Here is a 15759-nt window from a genome sequence, read left to right on the forward strand (position 1 = left end):
TGACATGGTTTCATAAATAGTAGAGTACCTCCATGTTCACTTCTAGTAGGAGCCTTTTGCTTTAAATTTTTATTCGACTCTGCGGAAATGATCCCCCTAGGTGGCTATAATTCTTGCCAGGAGCATCAGTATCAAACCTGCAAGGGTTTTAGAGCTAGACAAGGAGGGGGCGGTGAGTGTAGAGAAGAGTGACAGCAAACGAGAGACAGCGGGGAAGGGAGATAAAGTTATTGCAGCGACGTATCTAAAAGCCCCGCTTAAAAAAAATAACTTCTCAACTCGTTGACAAAAATATTATTTTGGAACGAATAAATAGGAACCAATAAGAAGATGGAAATCATTATTGAGAATACCCCTGAACTGGAATGTGTTGACCAGGGTGAGGCGCTTCACTCGGACAGTGCCTATGGGTCATCTGCGGTGGACACGGATACAGAGGACTGCCTGACTCCCCTCGAGATCACTTTCCCCTATAACGAGGACCTAATGCACAAGGTGATTAGGCTACTTTTTAATTACTTCACTTAACACTTTGGCTAATTTAAAATCACCAAAGAGACTGAACTCACATAAGATGATATGCTAAATTGGCCAATACTATTGGGGTAGCCTATCTTTATATACAGAATCTGTACTCTTTGTACTCTTTTATAAATATATATTTTAAGTATTTAATATTTAATTATGTATTTCTGTAATCGTTTGAAAGTAAACTTTTCTGTCTGCGTGAACAATGCCTTCATTATGTGACATGGGAGGTCCTACAACAGTCCGCATTATACTTGAGTGGATATTTCAGATGTATGTGTAGTGTAGAGGTAATAATCTCAAAGTTGGACTGACTATGTAGGTAAGCATTTTGGAATGGTTGTGCATTGCTAGGACATCTCAGTGTGTGGTGACTGCGTGTGGAGGACCCATTCCCTCTGCCAGCTTCCATGACTTCATTAATCTCTCTCACCTGAATCAGCACTGATACCTGCCAGGCTTCAGGGGCCATGGACAGCCAGGCTGACACCTGTACATGTCCAATGGCAATGGACATGTACAGGTGTCACATATAGCCCTCCAGGTTATATCATTAAAATGTAACCTGACCCTTACTTTCTATAGTGTAATGTATGGTTGAACTGCTCCCCTTTTGTTTTTGTGAGCCACAGCAACACGCATACACCAGCAAGTGCCTACTCATATGATGTATACTTTGTCATTATTAACTGCATTTTTATTTGTACTTCATGTGAGCACACTTGGTAATTGAAGGGATATGTATCAGGGTTGGGGTCAATTCCATTTAAATTCCAGTCAATTCAGGAAGTATGCATAAATACAAATTCCAATTCTCTTCAATGCTTTTCAATGAGGAAAATTTGGAATTAGAATTGGAATTTGGATTAGTTTTTGGATTGACTGGAATTAAAATAGAATTGACCCCAACCCTGATATGTATGCTTCCAGTACTTTCTCTGTTTCTTCCTATGTGTAATCTCATAGCCTTGATAGAACATCTTCCTGTTAAAGACCAAGGCTGCTTTTTAGGACATTAGCACTGATGCCAACGTTAAGTTTTACCTCAGGAAATATGTGGGTGTGTGGTGGAAGTAGATGGGCGGAAATGGCATGAAAGAAAGATGAGACATGGGGCATGTTATTCCCTCACAGTTGAGACCAAATTCACTTTAACGCCACATTCTTTTTTTCACAATACACCCACTTTGTGAATACTCATTAACATTGTTGGGGTAAATTACTTTAGTAAGCAACATCTAATACACTGCTCAAAAAAATAAAGGGAACACTTAAACAACACATCCTAGATCTGAATAAATGAAATAATCTTCTTTACATAGTTGAATGTGCTGACAACAAAATCACACAAAAATTATCAATGGAAATCAAATGTATCAACCCATGGAGGTCTGGATTTGGAGTCACCCTCAAAATTCAAGTGGAAAACCACACTACAGGCTGATCCAACTTTGATGTAATGTCCTTAAAACAAGTCAAAATGAGGCTCAGTAGTGTGTGTGGCCTCCACGTGCCTGTATGACCTCCCTACAACACCTGGGCATGCTCCTGATGAGTTGGCGGATGGTCTCCTGAGGGATCGCCTCCCAAACCTGGACTAAAGCATCCGCCAACTCCTGGACAGTCTGTGGTGCAACGTGGCGTTGGTGGATGGAGCGAGACATGATGTCCCAGATGTGCTCAATTGGATTCAGGTCTGGGGAACGGGCGGGCCAGTCCATAGCATCAATGCCTTCCTCTTGCAGGAACTGCTGACACACTCCAGCCACATGAGGTCTAGCATTGTCTTGCATTAGGAGGAACCCAGGGCCAACCGCACCAGCATATGGTCTCACAAGGGGTCTGAGGATCTCATCTCGGTACCTAATGGCAGTCAGGCTACCTCTGGCGAGCACATGGAGGGCTGTGCGGCCCCCCAAAGAAATGCCACCCCACACCATGACTGACCCACCGCCAAACCGGTCATGCTGGAGGATGTTGCAGGCAGCAGAACGTTCTCCACGGCGTCTCCAGACTCTGTCACGTCTGTCACATGTGCTCAGTGTGAACCTGCTTTCATCTGTGAAGAGCACAGGGCGCCAGTGGCGAATTTGCCAATCTTGGTGTTCTCTGGCAAATGCCAAACGTCCTGCACGGTGTTGGGCTGTAAGCACAACCCCCACCTGTGGACATCGGGCCCTCATACCACCCTCATGGAGTCTGTTTCTAACCGTTTGAGCAGACACATGCATATTTGTGGCCTGCTGGAGGTCATTTTGCAGGGCTCTGGCAGTGCTCCTCCTGCTCCTCCTTGCACAAAGGCGGAGGTAGCGGTCCTGCTGCTGGGTTGTTGCCCTCCTACGGCCTCCTCCACGTCTCCTGATGTACTGGCCTGTCTCCTGGTAGCGCCTCCATGCTCTGGACACTACGCTGACAGACACAGCAAACCTTCTTGCCACAGCTCGCATTGATGTGCCATCCTAGATGAGCTGCACTACCTGAGCCACTTGTGTGGGTTGTAGACTCCGTCTCATGCTACCACTAGAGTGAAAGCACCGCCAGCATTCAAAAGTGACCAAAACATCAGCCAGGAAGCATAGGAACTGAGAAGTGGTCTGTGGTCACCACCTGCAGAACCACTTCTTTATTGGGGGTGTCTTGCTAATTGCCTATCATTTCCACCTGTTGTCTATTCCATTTGCACAACAGCATGTGACATTTATTGTCAATCAGTGTTGCTTCCTAAGTGGACAGTTTGATTTCACAGAAGTGTGATTGACTTGGAGTTACATTGTGTTGTTTAAGTGTTCCCTTTATTTTTTTGAGCAGTGTATTAACGTCATACTTTTTCATATCACTTTATTTTTAGGGCACGTCTTTGAATTCATAGCAAGTATATATTATTTATCTATAGGCATCAATAGTGATGATAATAATTGGTTCATTCTATAACAACTCCATTCCCCAAAGCACCTAGACAAATCCAGCCCTCACGTCAACTGACAGAATACTCCAGTGTAGGAACAGAAAGTGCTTATGTTAAATGTTTACATTTACCCTCTGTGTTACCTTCACAAACAATGCAGTGTAATGACTCAGCAGGCATATGAGGACATCCCCAGAGGTAGATTCTCATGAACTGAAGGAAAACAACAACCTTTTGCTATATTAGACAGAGAGAGAGAGAGACGTGCAGGGAGATAAGTCTTTCCCCTAGCTTGACAGAATCACATAGCCATTTTTGACTTAGTTAATTGTGAGACGTATGTGGGGGTTATTCATCTGGGTACCAGTCTGTTTAGCTATCATTCCACTCCTTGCCATTCCTGTCATTTGCCAAAAGAGATTGGCCTGTCATAAAAACTGCTCCAGCTCCTTCAAGTTGGATGGGTTCCGCTGGTGCACAGCAATTTTAAGTCATACCACAGATTCTCAATTGGATTGAAGTCTGGGCTTTGACTAGGCCATTCCAAGACATTTAAATGTTTCCCCTTAAACCACTCGAGTGTTGCTTTAGCAGTATGCTTAGGGTCATTGTCCTGCTGGAAGGTGAACCTCTGTCCCAGTCTCAAATCTCTGGAAGACTGAAACAGGTTTCCCTCAAGAATTTCCCTGTGTTTAGCGCCATCCATCAATCCTTCAATTCTGACCAATTTCCCAGTCCCTGCCGATGAAAAACATCCCCACAGCATGATGCTGCCACCACCATGCTTCACTGTGGGGATGGTGTTCTCGGGGTGATGAGAGGTGTTGGGTTTGCGCCAGACATAGCGTTTTCCTTGATGGCCAAACAGCTCAATTTTAGTCTCATCTGACCAGAGTACCTTCTTCCATATGTTTGGGGAGTCTCCCACATGCCTTTTGGCAAACACCAAACATGTTTGCTTATTTTATTCTTTAAGCAATGGCTTTTTTCTGGCCACTCTTCCGTAAAGCCCAGCTCTGTGGAGTGTACGGCTTAAAGTGGTCCTATGGACAGATACTCCAATCTCCGCTGTGGAGCTTTGCATCTCCTTCAGGGTTGGTCTCTTTGTTGCCTCTCTGATTACTGCCCTCCTTGCCTGATCCGTGAGTTTTGGTGGGCGGCTCTCTCTTGACAGGTTTGTTGTGGTGCCATATTCTTTCAATTTTTTAATAATGGATTTAATGGTGCTCCGTGGGATGTTCAAAGTTTCTGATATTATTTTATAACCCAACCCTGATCTGTACTTCTCCACAACTTTGTCCCTGACCTGTTTGGAGAGCTCCTTGGTCTTCATGGTGCTGCTTGCTTGGTGGTGCCCCTTGCTTAGTGGTGTTGCAGACTCTGGGGCCTTTCAGAACAGGTGTATATATACTGAGATTATGTGACAGATCATGTGACCCTTAGATTGCACACAGGTTGACTTTATTTAACTAATTATGTGACTTCTGAAGGTAATTGGTTGCACCAGATCTTATTTAGGGGCTTCATGGCAAAGGGGGTGAATACATATGCACGCACCACTTTTCCGTTATTTATTTTGTAGAATGTTTTGAAACAAGTAATTTTTTCATTTCACTTCAACAATTTGGACTATTTTGTGTATGTCCATTACATGAAATCCAAATAAAAATCCATTTAAATTACAGGTTGTAATGCAACAAAATAGGAAAAACTTTTGCAAGGCACTGTATGTACAAGGAGTACAAGGAGTGGAATGTTAGCTAAAAAGACTGGTACCCAGGCTAGGGGGGGGGGGGGGGTTATGCCTGATTAACTAAAACAACTCAGGGGGGAGTTGGTACTCTGTAGCTATGAGAGCTTGTGTGTTGCTATGGTAACCACATCTCTCCCCTGCCCCCTGTGGTAGGCTCCACCCCCACTTCCTCTCAATTTTCCCAAACTCCCCACCCCGTTGCCCCCTCTTCAAAGTTAGTCATGACTCATGAGGAGTTTACATACAGACATTAATGTTGGATGAGGATGACAATAAATAGTAATGGGGTTGGATGACAGTGGCTTCTGGTTGGTCAGGCCTCCACACAGGGTACACTCACTGTGTGTGTTTGTGTTCCATGCGTCATCAGACGTTGTTGGTGTTGTGACCGTGTATTCATGAATGCTATCCTTTCCTAAGCATCCATCCCCACAATTAACCTTTAATAAAATTAAAATTAAACGTGCAAATACAAATAAATGTTATGGCACATGTTATGTATTCCAAAGCTCTCTATAAGCTAATGTCAAAGTTGCTTCAAAAGGTCAGTGTCTATTGGTTGATTTGAGATTTTAAATTGACCTGAGATTTTAAATCCCAGATTTTAAAAGGTCAACACTAATGTCAGCACTTATGTATTGTCCAGTCCCCAGACAGTCTCCACTTTGTATTCTGTAGGAATATAAAATGTTCATCTGGGTGCAGACTAGAAATAATGTATTTTAGCTAAATCTACCATATCTGTTGAGGCAGTAATGAAGAAATGAACATTTTCTTTCTGAGGTCTAAAAATGTAAAAGTTGAGAAAGGGATGTGAGTGATTAGAGTGTTGGGGAGCTGAGTGGGCTGTGAGGCTCTATGAGCCAGCAGATAAGAGGCAGTGGGGCCGCCTGCTGAGAGGTGATAAATGTCAACAAAAGAGGCGAAGAGCGTCTGCTGACTGCTGCTACGGAGCCCCAGGCTAGCCACACAATGCCAGCCACCAACCTGATAACCATGGCGACAGGGCCTTATTGATGCCCACGTGCAACGCTCCCCTCCCGTTGGGATGACGCATGGGATATCATAGTGCGTCTCTCTCTCTCTCTCTCTGTGTGTGCAGTGGTGCCTGGAGAAGTGGGTATGCTCTAATTTTGCCAAACATTTCCCAAACGGCCCACCCAGCGAAGGAAAGGTGCCCTGTGTGAAAAATTATATGAGAAACAGTGACATACACTCTGAATTACCTAAAATGGTCAATCCCATATTGGTCTTTCACAGTCAGGCTAACCCAATCTGTACTGTGCAAGTAGGATAATAGTAGGCCTACCAAACCGTGCTTCTTAACCCAGAAGCCAGCCGCACCACTGTGTTGGAGGAAACATCTTCAACTGACGACTGAAGTCAGCCTGCAGGCACCCAGCCCGCCACAAGGAGTCGCTAGAGCGCGATGGGCCAAGTAAAGCACCCCCCAGCCAAACCCTCCGCTAACCCGGACGACACTAGGCCAATTGTGCGCCGCCTTATGGGACTCCAGGTCACGGCCGGTTGTGACACAGCCTGGGAACGAACCCGGGTCTGTAGACCGCTGCGGCACTCGGGAGGATAGGCCTATTTCCATCTCTGTCCATGAAACGGCTCGCATGTGCCGTGCGCATTTTAGAACAGTGTTTTCCCGCAATTTGCATTTTGGAATATTCGCTCGTAGGTCTACCGCCGTGTGCACACTGCTCCGCCTAAAATATGAAGAAATAATAGTTTATCAACATTTTAAACTAAACATTCTGATCTGTTCCATCAGCCTTATTTATTGATACAGTATACCTCAACTACACTACTCTGTTCCATCAGCCTTATTTATTGATACAGTATACCTCAACTACACTACTTTGATACGCATCATGGGGATTAAGAAGGAAGTATACACAATGCCCACTGAAAAATAAGTAGGTATACCTGCGTATACCCTCCACTACATCACTGTGTGTGTGTGTGTGTAGCCTACTGTGTGCGTTAGTCTGTGCTGTGTGTCATTGTGCAAGAGGTTTTTCAGTTGAGTGGGCAAGAAGAGATTTCTTAATGCTCCCTTTGGGGCACAGAGAGCATCGTCTTGAATCCAAGTCGCCATGGCTGACATGATGCTCAGGCTGCAGCTGCCTTATTCCCCTGGTCCATTGAGACTCATCCACTGCCTTTTCCTCCTCCCGCCGGGTTTTTACACAACTGCCCCTCATAGTATCACATTACATTACACACATTATATGGCATCAGGCAAGGGCATGTTCTTTACTGTCAGCAACAGATGCACATATACAGTAGGGTACGCTACACCCACTCATTGCACAGGCTTATGGATGAGCAGTGTGCTGTGCTGTGCTGTTCTGTACTGTACTAAAATGGTTCTTCGGCAGTCCCCATAGGAGAACCATTTGAAGAACCCTTTTTGATTCCAGGTAGAACCCTTTTGAGTTCCATGTAGGACCCTTTCCACGGAGGGTTCTACATGGAACCCAAAAGGGTTCTCCATGGAACCAAAAAGGGTTATCCTATGGGGACAGCCGAAAAACCTATTTTTATAAGAGTGTACTATGCTGTTCTGTGTTGTGCAGTGTAGTGCTGTGCTGTGTAGTTCTGTGCTGTGTAGTGATGTGCTGTGTAGTGCTGTGCTGGGGCTAACCTGCTCTCTGTTCTTCCTGCTATCCACAGACCATCATGGTGGGAGACAGCGGTGTGGGGAAGACCTCTCTGCTGGTCCAGTACGACCAAGGCAAGTTCATACCCGGCTCCTTCTCTGCCACTGTGGGCATCGGCTTCACGGTGAGTCTCTGTATTATTGTCTGCCATGAGCCATAGGGGACAAGTGACCATGAAGGGACCAGGCCACTTTGCTACTGGGATTGATGGGACAACAAGTGTCTTCTCTTCCAGGGTCCCTAAATGCTATTGTCTGAGGAGCCAATCCTCTTCCTCTTTCTGCAATCATAATGATCTTTAGCACACAGTTGGGGGTTGCTAGAAAGCGGGGCGATGATTCCAGTTAATGATTCCATTGCTATGATCGAATCACTGGAAACAAAACCCCTGTCTAATGAATGCAGCAGTCGGTCTGTTCCCTGCTGGATAGCTGTGTTTCACAGATGTATCACTCACTGTTGTGAATGTGAACTGGAAAAAATTGATTGTCTGCATTTACAGTCTACATTATCACTGTAGTGATGTATGGTGGGCTTCCATTCACAGAGAAAAAGAAAGAAAGAAAGAAAGAAAGAAAGAAAGAAAGAAAGAAAGAAAGAAAGAAAGAAAGAAAGAAAGAAAGAAAGAAAGAAAGAAAGAAAGAAAGAAATAGACTGTAAAAGATATAAAGCTCAGGGTGATGCTATTTTCAGAAATAGACCTGAATGTTTTGTGCTGTGACAGACAGTGATGATGAAGGCTTTGCTTGTCTGAAGGCATATAAGCCACACAAAAGCAATGCAGAAAAGGACTCAAAAAGCTGCTTGCCTTGGAGATACGAAAAATGCTTTGTCATACAGTAAAACCTTGTGACGCAAATGCAGTGGGTATAAAAAGGTTTGGTTGCACTTGCAGCAACCTTTGTTGGACTAGGTGGATAGAAGATTAACCAAGGTCGGTCTGTCTTTCTGTCTGTCTGGGCGCACAACTACCTGTAATGTGAAGTGATAGAGATAGAGAGAGAGATACATCCACAAACCTCTCTTTCTCTCTCTTTCTCTCTCTTTCTCTTCTTTCTCTCGTCTCTCTCTCTCTTTTGAACACTGGGGGGAGACAAACTCTTAGTCAGATTCAGCTGGTATCCACATGATCATACATGGCTTGGCAATTAGGAGACCATTTTTGACATTATTGTCATGTCAATTAAGGGAAAGAAAATCAGATTATCATATGAACACTGTCTATTTATAGTGTTTTTTCTCAAGGCTACATACATCCTTTGAAAAGTAGACATTGGTGAGGACAGACCACCTACCTGACATGTTGTGGATTACATTTTTTGTATTTTTCAGAATGCTGAAATCACTGGAATAGCATTCATTTAGGATTGAAACTGAAAAGTGTATTTTTCAGTGGCAACACGTTGAGAGCCGTTGAAATTTTTTATTTTAATTTTAAATATTTCGTTCGCTGAACTCCTCTTTCATGATCGACGAGTTCAGTACCACCTGTGACTAATAACTCGTTCCATCACTGCCTGTTGCTTCCGTGGCTCGGTTGAAGACCTAGTTGTTTTCATTTATGAAAATGACAAAAAACTGCCTAATTTCATAGGCATAAATAACATTATCTAAAACTGCCTAATTTCATAGGCCTAAATAACATTATCTTCATTGGACAAATGACAATAGCAACGTCGTTTCATCTGCCTACACGTAAAGAAGGATGCGGATCCGTTCCAACGTTCTGCATAACTGAGAAATGTTTCCGCATATTGATAATATTTTCTCCACGAATGTAGCCGCGTCCTCAAGAGAAGCCCACTTTAAGTTTTAACCACGACTATGATTAGCAATAGTTGATTCAGCATCAAGAAATTGTCATTAGAAAGCGGTGGGTGGTTTTGGACAACGCTAAATGACTGCTGATGGACTCATTGCTTGTGTTGACTGGGATTGAGTCACTGGCATCTCAGGAGGAACATCGCACGGCGCGCTGACAGATCTTGGTGAGACTGTGGTAATAGTCATTGCGATGTCCACAAAGAAGGCATCGTTGAAGGATAAAGATACTAAAAACGGAACATCAAAATATGTGTTGGAGAGATGCGCCTCGGTTAACGAGTATTTTGATATTGCCTTCAAGGTCTGTATTAGGCTATTCTTGTTGTTAGGCTATATATTATTAGGCTATGTTTATTATGTGCTTATAACAGTATTATGCTTATGATCATGTTAGGAAGCTGCCTGCTGGTATTAATATTGACTGTAGCCTAATTGAGAAGCTTCACTGGTGGTACATGTCTCCTTCTCTCAAACAAATGTAGGAAAATCTATTCAAATACAGTAGCCTGTCTACTCTGCACACCAGTACACTCTTAGAAAAAAGGGTTCCAAAAGGGTTCTTTGGCAGTCCCCATAGGAGAACCCCCTTTGGTTCCAGGTTAAACCCTTTTTGGTTCCATGTAGAACCATTTTGGGTTCCATGTAGAACCCTCTGTGGAAAAGGTTCTACATGGAACCTAAAACTGGTCTACTTGGAACCAAAAGGGTTCTACCTGGAACCAACAAGGGTTCTTCATAGGGTTCTCCAAACGGGACAGCCAAAGAACCCTTTTAGGTTCAAGATAGCACCTTTTTTCCCTAAGAGTGTAGCCCTTGCTATTGTGAAGTTTCCCCTAATGTAGTTCAAGTCTTCACACTGAACATAATATACCACTATGGAATAAGAACAGCTGTTATCAGTGTGGCTAGTTTCTATTCTGTTTACATTACTCTTAATTACCACACCACTATCAATTATGTGCCTTGCCATACACCAGTGCACACCAATTTCACACCTCCCTTATGGATAGTGTAGCCTATGTGACACAGGTTTATTTGATATGAATCTCGCTATTCAGTCCTCCCATTCTTAGTGATATCTAAATATTTGCTCAAGGAAGAATGGAGCACTTGGTAATACAGGTTTAACTGCATACCACGTAATAGTACATTTCTCTCCAAATCTCAGAGGGAATAATTCATGTTATAATAAGTGTGCGTAAATCATGTATTTATATGATAATTACACAATACTTGTATCTAAAGTGTAATTACAGTAAAGGTGCATATTGTTACATAGTACTTTTAATAATGAGTGTTTTGGGATTGATCAGAATCAGGAGAGTGTGGTTAATGGACTATATCAAGCAGAAGTACAACAGGTCATTCACATAGTCAAGTAGTTCCACATCAGTCCCATGATGGTTTGTGCATACATATCACATACATATCCACTCTAAGCCGATTTACTGCAGAACACTACTCATGTTGAAATATGAATGATCTAATTAATAAGGGGAGACACACATCAACCATGTAATTTAGTCTACAACCTTATAAAGATGAAATCAACAGATGGATAAAATATCCAAACTCAATTAGACGCCCAATAAATAACCAGGAAGTTCAGATGAGGGTAAAACAACAACAAGAACATTTTGCAATAGGATCATGAGTCAGTGCTTTGACACTTAACACTAGTCATCATGATGTTGTGAAATTCTAGTTTGATCAGTTTCACCTCTCATGGATGCACAGCATCATGAAATAATCAACAGATTACTCTCAGAATGTCATTTGCATATGAACCAATTGAAATATATGATTCATCTCTTAAGACCAAACATTGTTCAGTGAAAGCTTGTTTGGTGTGATTACCATTCTTCTGGTCATGTGAGGGTTGATGTCAGTGTGTTGGGCCCAGGTGTGACCCTTAACCTCTCTCTCTGACCTCTGGCCATGACGCCTCTCTAGGTGATGCTGCTGGGAGACTCTGCGGTGGGGAAGACATGTGTGCTCGTGCGCTTTAAAGACGGGGCCTTTTTGGGAGGCAACTTCATAGCCACCGTGGGAATAGACTTTAGGGTGAGAGAGACGTCAGTGGACTCACAGAGTGGGGTCACCTCATGGTTGGAAGGTTCTTTGTGTCTATACTTTCATAATGTGTACATAATGTATACATTATGTCTGCTGTTTTTCTCTGTTCTTTCTCATTTCTAAATGGTCAATTTACAAGATAAACCCTAGAATGTTGATGTTGAAGAATCCATAAATAAAATATTTTCCCATCCTATTTCAGTTAAATCTGTAAATCCGATAACTAGTTTAAAGTGTTTTCATGCAGTGATGATGGCTCAAAATGTGCAAACCCTCTCACAAATCAGTCAAGTCCATAGAGCACTTCTGCTACTGTGCCACATATGGCTCCATAAACGGCTATAGGGATGCCAGCCCACATCCCTGTCTCCCAGAAGGATTGTTTTCAGCCTGGAGGAGCTGTACTACAGACAGACAGATAGGCTGCTACTCCCCCTATTAGGAGAGACGTTACGTTACCCCCACAAACGATGCTCAGACCTGGCTGGGGTCAAATAAACAAGCAGCTCTAATGTCATTGGTGGGGGCCAGATTTCCATAGCTACCAACCAGCTGCTGGAGAGACAGAGAGAAAGAGACAGAGAGAGAAAGTGAGTGAGCGAGATGGAGAAAGAGAGAGAATGTGGACAGAAAGAAAGACTCTTGCACCAGTGGATTTGGACCCGCTCACCCTCCAAAGAAAACACTCTAACTAATGACTGGTAAAATGGCGGTTTTGGAGGAAATTGTGTTGCATTAAGGCAGAGTACTGTGTTACCACTCTGTGGTGATGGTGTAGACATTAGGACTGCCTGGGATGGGAGTCCAACATGGATGGGGATGTGTGGAGCATTTATGTAGCCAAATGGAGATTGTTCTTTTCTCCATGCTTGTGCAACAGGTAATAGCTATTCATGAGATTCATAAATAAGTGCATTATAACAATGAGCTGTGTGTAGTGACCACCCATGGCTGCTTGCATTGCATCTGTATGGAACAGAAGATTATAAGGAGAGATGATTTTGAGACTGATAAAGGATCAGTCAATATGTTCCTTGCTGAGCCTCCAGCTGTACAAGTCAATACCCTGTGTGGATGGGAAGACTGCTGTGACTAGCTCTAACGTGGCAGGGCTATTTTGGGCCTGCTTCCTTGTAGCAGTTACTCAGCATGCAGGCGTGTCAACGTGGAGCCGTGTGTGGCCAATCTGCATAATAATTGGAGGGAAAAACTGAAACCCATGGCAACTAATGCAGGGGTTAGACCATGTCCGTTCTGCCAAGGTGGAAGTCTCAATGGGTGGTGACTCCCGTTGAGAGGGACCATTTTAGAAGATTGGACTCACTTCAGAGAGAGTGTGTGTCTGTCACAGTGTGTTCACAGGAAATGCAGGGGCTGACTGCGACCGGTTACTGATAGTGGAGATATGAGGCTAGCTAAGAGGAAGTGATATGTACCAGTTGTGCCATTCACTTCCTTCATTTCAACATCGTTGCTTGTGTCATGTTTTCACTCAGTGAGTTTCCCCCTGCTTTCCCATGAAATACAAACGGGAAGTTTAAAAAGCCAGGGTGAGGTAAACTGGTTCAGTTACCTGGATAATAATGGCACCTACACAACAGACTGACCTTACAACAAGCTGTTATTGGTTGACCTCTAGAATGTGTGTCATTGAGTTTGTTTGTGAGTGTGTGTGTGTATAGGTGTATGTACGTATGTATTTGGGACTTAGTTTAGAAGGGACACATCAATTCCCATGACTTGGAAGCATCTTATTGCTTCTCAATCTTCCATATTCTTTCTATACTCCCTCGAAGAGCATTTTTCACAGGGTATGTTTTTCAGTAATCCATATTTGTAGCTAATGTTCTTTTTTTCACTCATGACTATTTTAGAATCCTGCCTAAACAGGAAATCACAGGGCATCCCTGACAGCCACAGGAAATTAACGGGGGAGTGGGTTGTTATTTTGCCAGTCTTTTTGTGCAATTAAGTCTAATCCGAGAACCTTGCTGTAGTGTGGGTGTAGCAATTGGCTTTCTCTGCTGGCCTCTGAAGCTCCTCTTAGTTTTCATGTTGTCTATATGAGTCTATACAGCATGCTGTGCCATTTCAGGTCTAATGTTTGTTTGTTCTTTGGAATATTCTTGCTTTCTGAAGCTTCTTAATATTTAAATGCCTATGGTGTGTTTTGTCTGAGTCTGTCTCTCTTATGGAAAAAGACCCCCACAGACAGTCCTGTGGTTAACTGTTTCCTCTCCTCCTCAGAATAAGGTTGTGACGGTGGACAGCGTAAAAGTCAAACTCCAGGTGAGAGAGCAGGGACCTCTACACCCCACATTGATGCCACTATTCCTGTGATCCTACCAGTCTAATTCAATAAACCACAATCAGTATCATAATATTACACAGCGGGCAGTGGCGTATGTGGTCAACACGGAAGTGTCCCTATGTAAACACAGCGTATCTTTTAAAAATACATAGTTATCATCATATCCTGTTATTTTGACAATGCTGGGTGGGAGGTGCCAAACATTGGGCTGTGAGCAAGCCACGTGACTATTCCAATGTATTTCACTGTAAAATATATTGATAATTCATTTGACGTATTTCCCATTATGACTTGTATACCATTGCATGCTAATTGGTTGCTTCTGGTTGGGATATTATCCAGTTTTCCAGGTTTATTACATTGTTACAATTAGTTTGTTTATCTTCTTTCTCTCAGATCTGGGATACTGCAGGACAGGAGAGATTCCGCAGTGTCACACACGCCTACTACAGAGACGCACAGGGTAACCGCTGCTCTATTCAAACACTTCCTGGTTGTGTGTGTGTGTGTGTGTGTGTGTGTTGTAGAATGCTAAGAACATGTGGCTGTGTGTGACTCTGCCTTTCTCTCCTCAGCCGCCTCCTCCTGCTCTATGACATCACCAGCAAGTCATCCTTTGACAACATCAGGGTGAGAAACCTATCATGTGACTCTTCACTCCTCCTCCTTATCTCCTCACGTCTTCTCATAAGCCCCCTTTTAGATGAAGAACCCTGAATTCCTTTTACATGCCAAGTAATATATGGCCTTCAAAAACGTTTAAAATGGCTTCTTGGAAATGTTGCGATATTATCAGCGTTGGTTGTGGAGGCCACTTCAGTAATGTAATGTGAAGGTTTGGGGATAAGAGGAAGTGCAGCTCAGAATGGCAGAATGGAGAATAGTAATCATATTCAAAGCAGCAGAGCAGAGAAATTGATTCTGTTTTTGTAGAGGATCTCCTTCAGCACTGGCATTTTTACAGACTAATCTCCTTTTTAATCTCTCTCTCTCTCTCTCTCTCTCTCTCTCTCTCTCTCTCTCTCTCTCTCTCTCTCTCTCTCTCTCTCTCTCTCTCTCTCTCTCTCTCTCTCTCTCTCTCTCTCTCTCTCTCTCTCTCTCTCTCTCTCTCCCATAGGCCTGGCTGACTGAAATTCATGAGTATACTCAGAAGGATGTGGTCATCATGTTGCTCGGCAACAAGGTGTGAGCTAGACATCCTTTTAGTTGTGTAGAGTGCATCAAGAGAAGTCGTCATACCAAAAGTAACAATAAGAACACAACACACACACAGAAAAATATTGTCTCTGCTATTGACTTTGTAGCCTAATTACACATGCACGCACCCACACACAGAGTGTGTCAGCCTCAGAGTTATATTGAAGCTGAATTAGAACATTACCAGTCCTCCAAAGTGAATACATGTGTTGTGATAATTAAAATAGAACTGGTGGCATCTCCAGTTCAACAGCACCCATAGATCATGTGCCCCCTCTGGTGGTGCTACTACAGAGACACTGGGTCATTGCTGTCACGTTCCACCAGACATAATTTATTCCCAGAGCTGGGGAGAGCAGCAGGACAGGGAACATTTCTCTCTCTGAGCAATGTTTGGCCTGTGGTCAGACACTCAGAGGCAGCCTGGAGACTGCCCTGGGATCTGCTGTGACTTGTGTGGGCTGATGTAGGGGTGCCTCTCTGGATCTAATGG

General features: G+C 43.4%; 1 pseudogene across 1 annotated transcript; it reads left to right on the forward strand.

Moving 5' to 3' along the window:
* The first annotated feature begins 330 nt into the window (after nt 1–330).
* LOC311103925 (ras-related protein Rab-37-like) lies at nt 331–15457 on the forward strand (annotated as a pseudogene). Its single transcript, XR_014615805.1, has 7 exons — nt 331–495; nt 7872–7982; nt 11636–11746; nt 14006–14047; nt 14466–14532; nt 14645–14699; nt 15187–15457. The product of XR_014615805.1 is annotated as a ras-related protein Rab-37-like (transcript).
* The last annotated feature ends 302 nt before the right edge of the window (nt 15458–15759 follow it).

This window comes from Coregonus lavaretus, assembly GCF_964263955.1.
Source record: "Coregonus lavaretus genome assembly, chromosome: 28".
NCBI lineage: Eukaryota > Metazoa > Chordata > Actinopteri > Salmoniformes > Salmonidae > Coregonus > Coregonus lavaretus.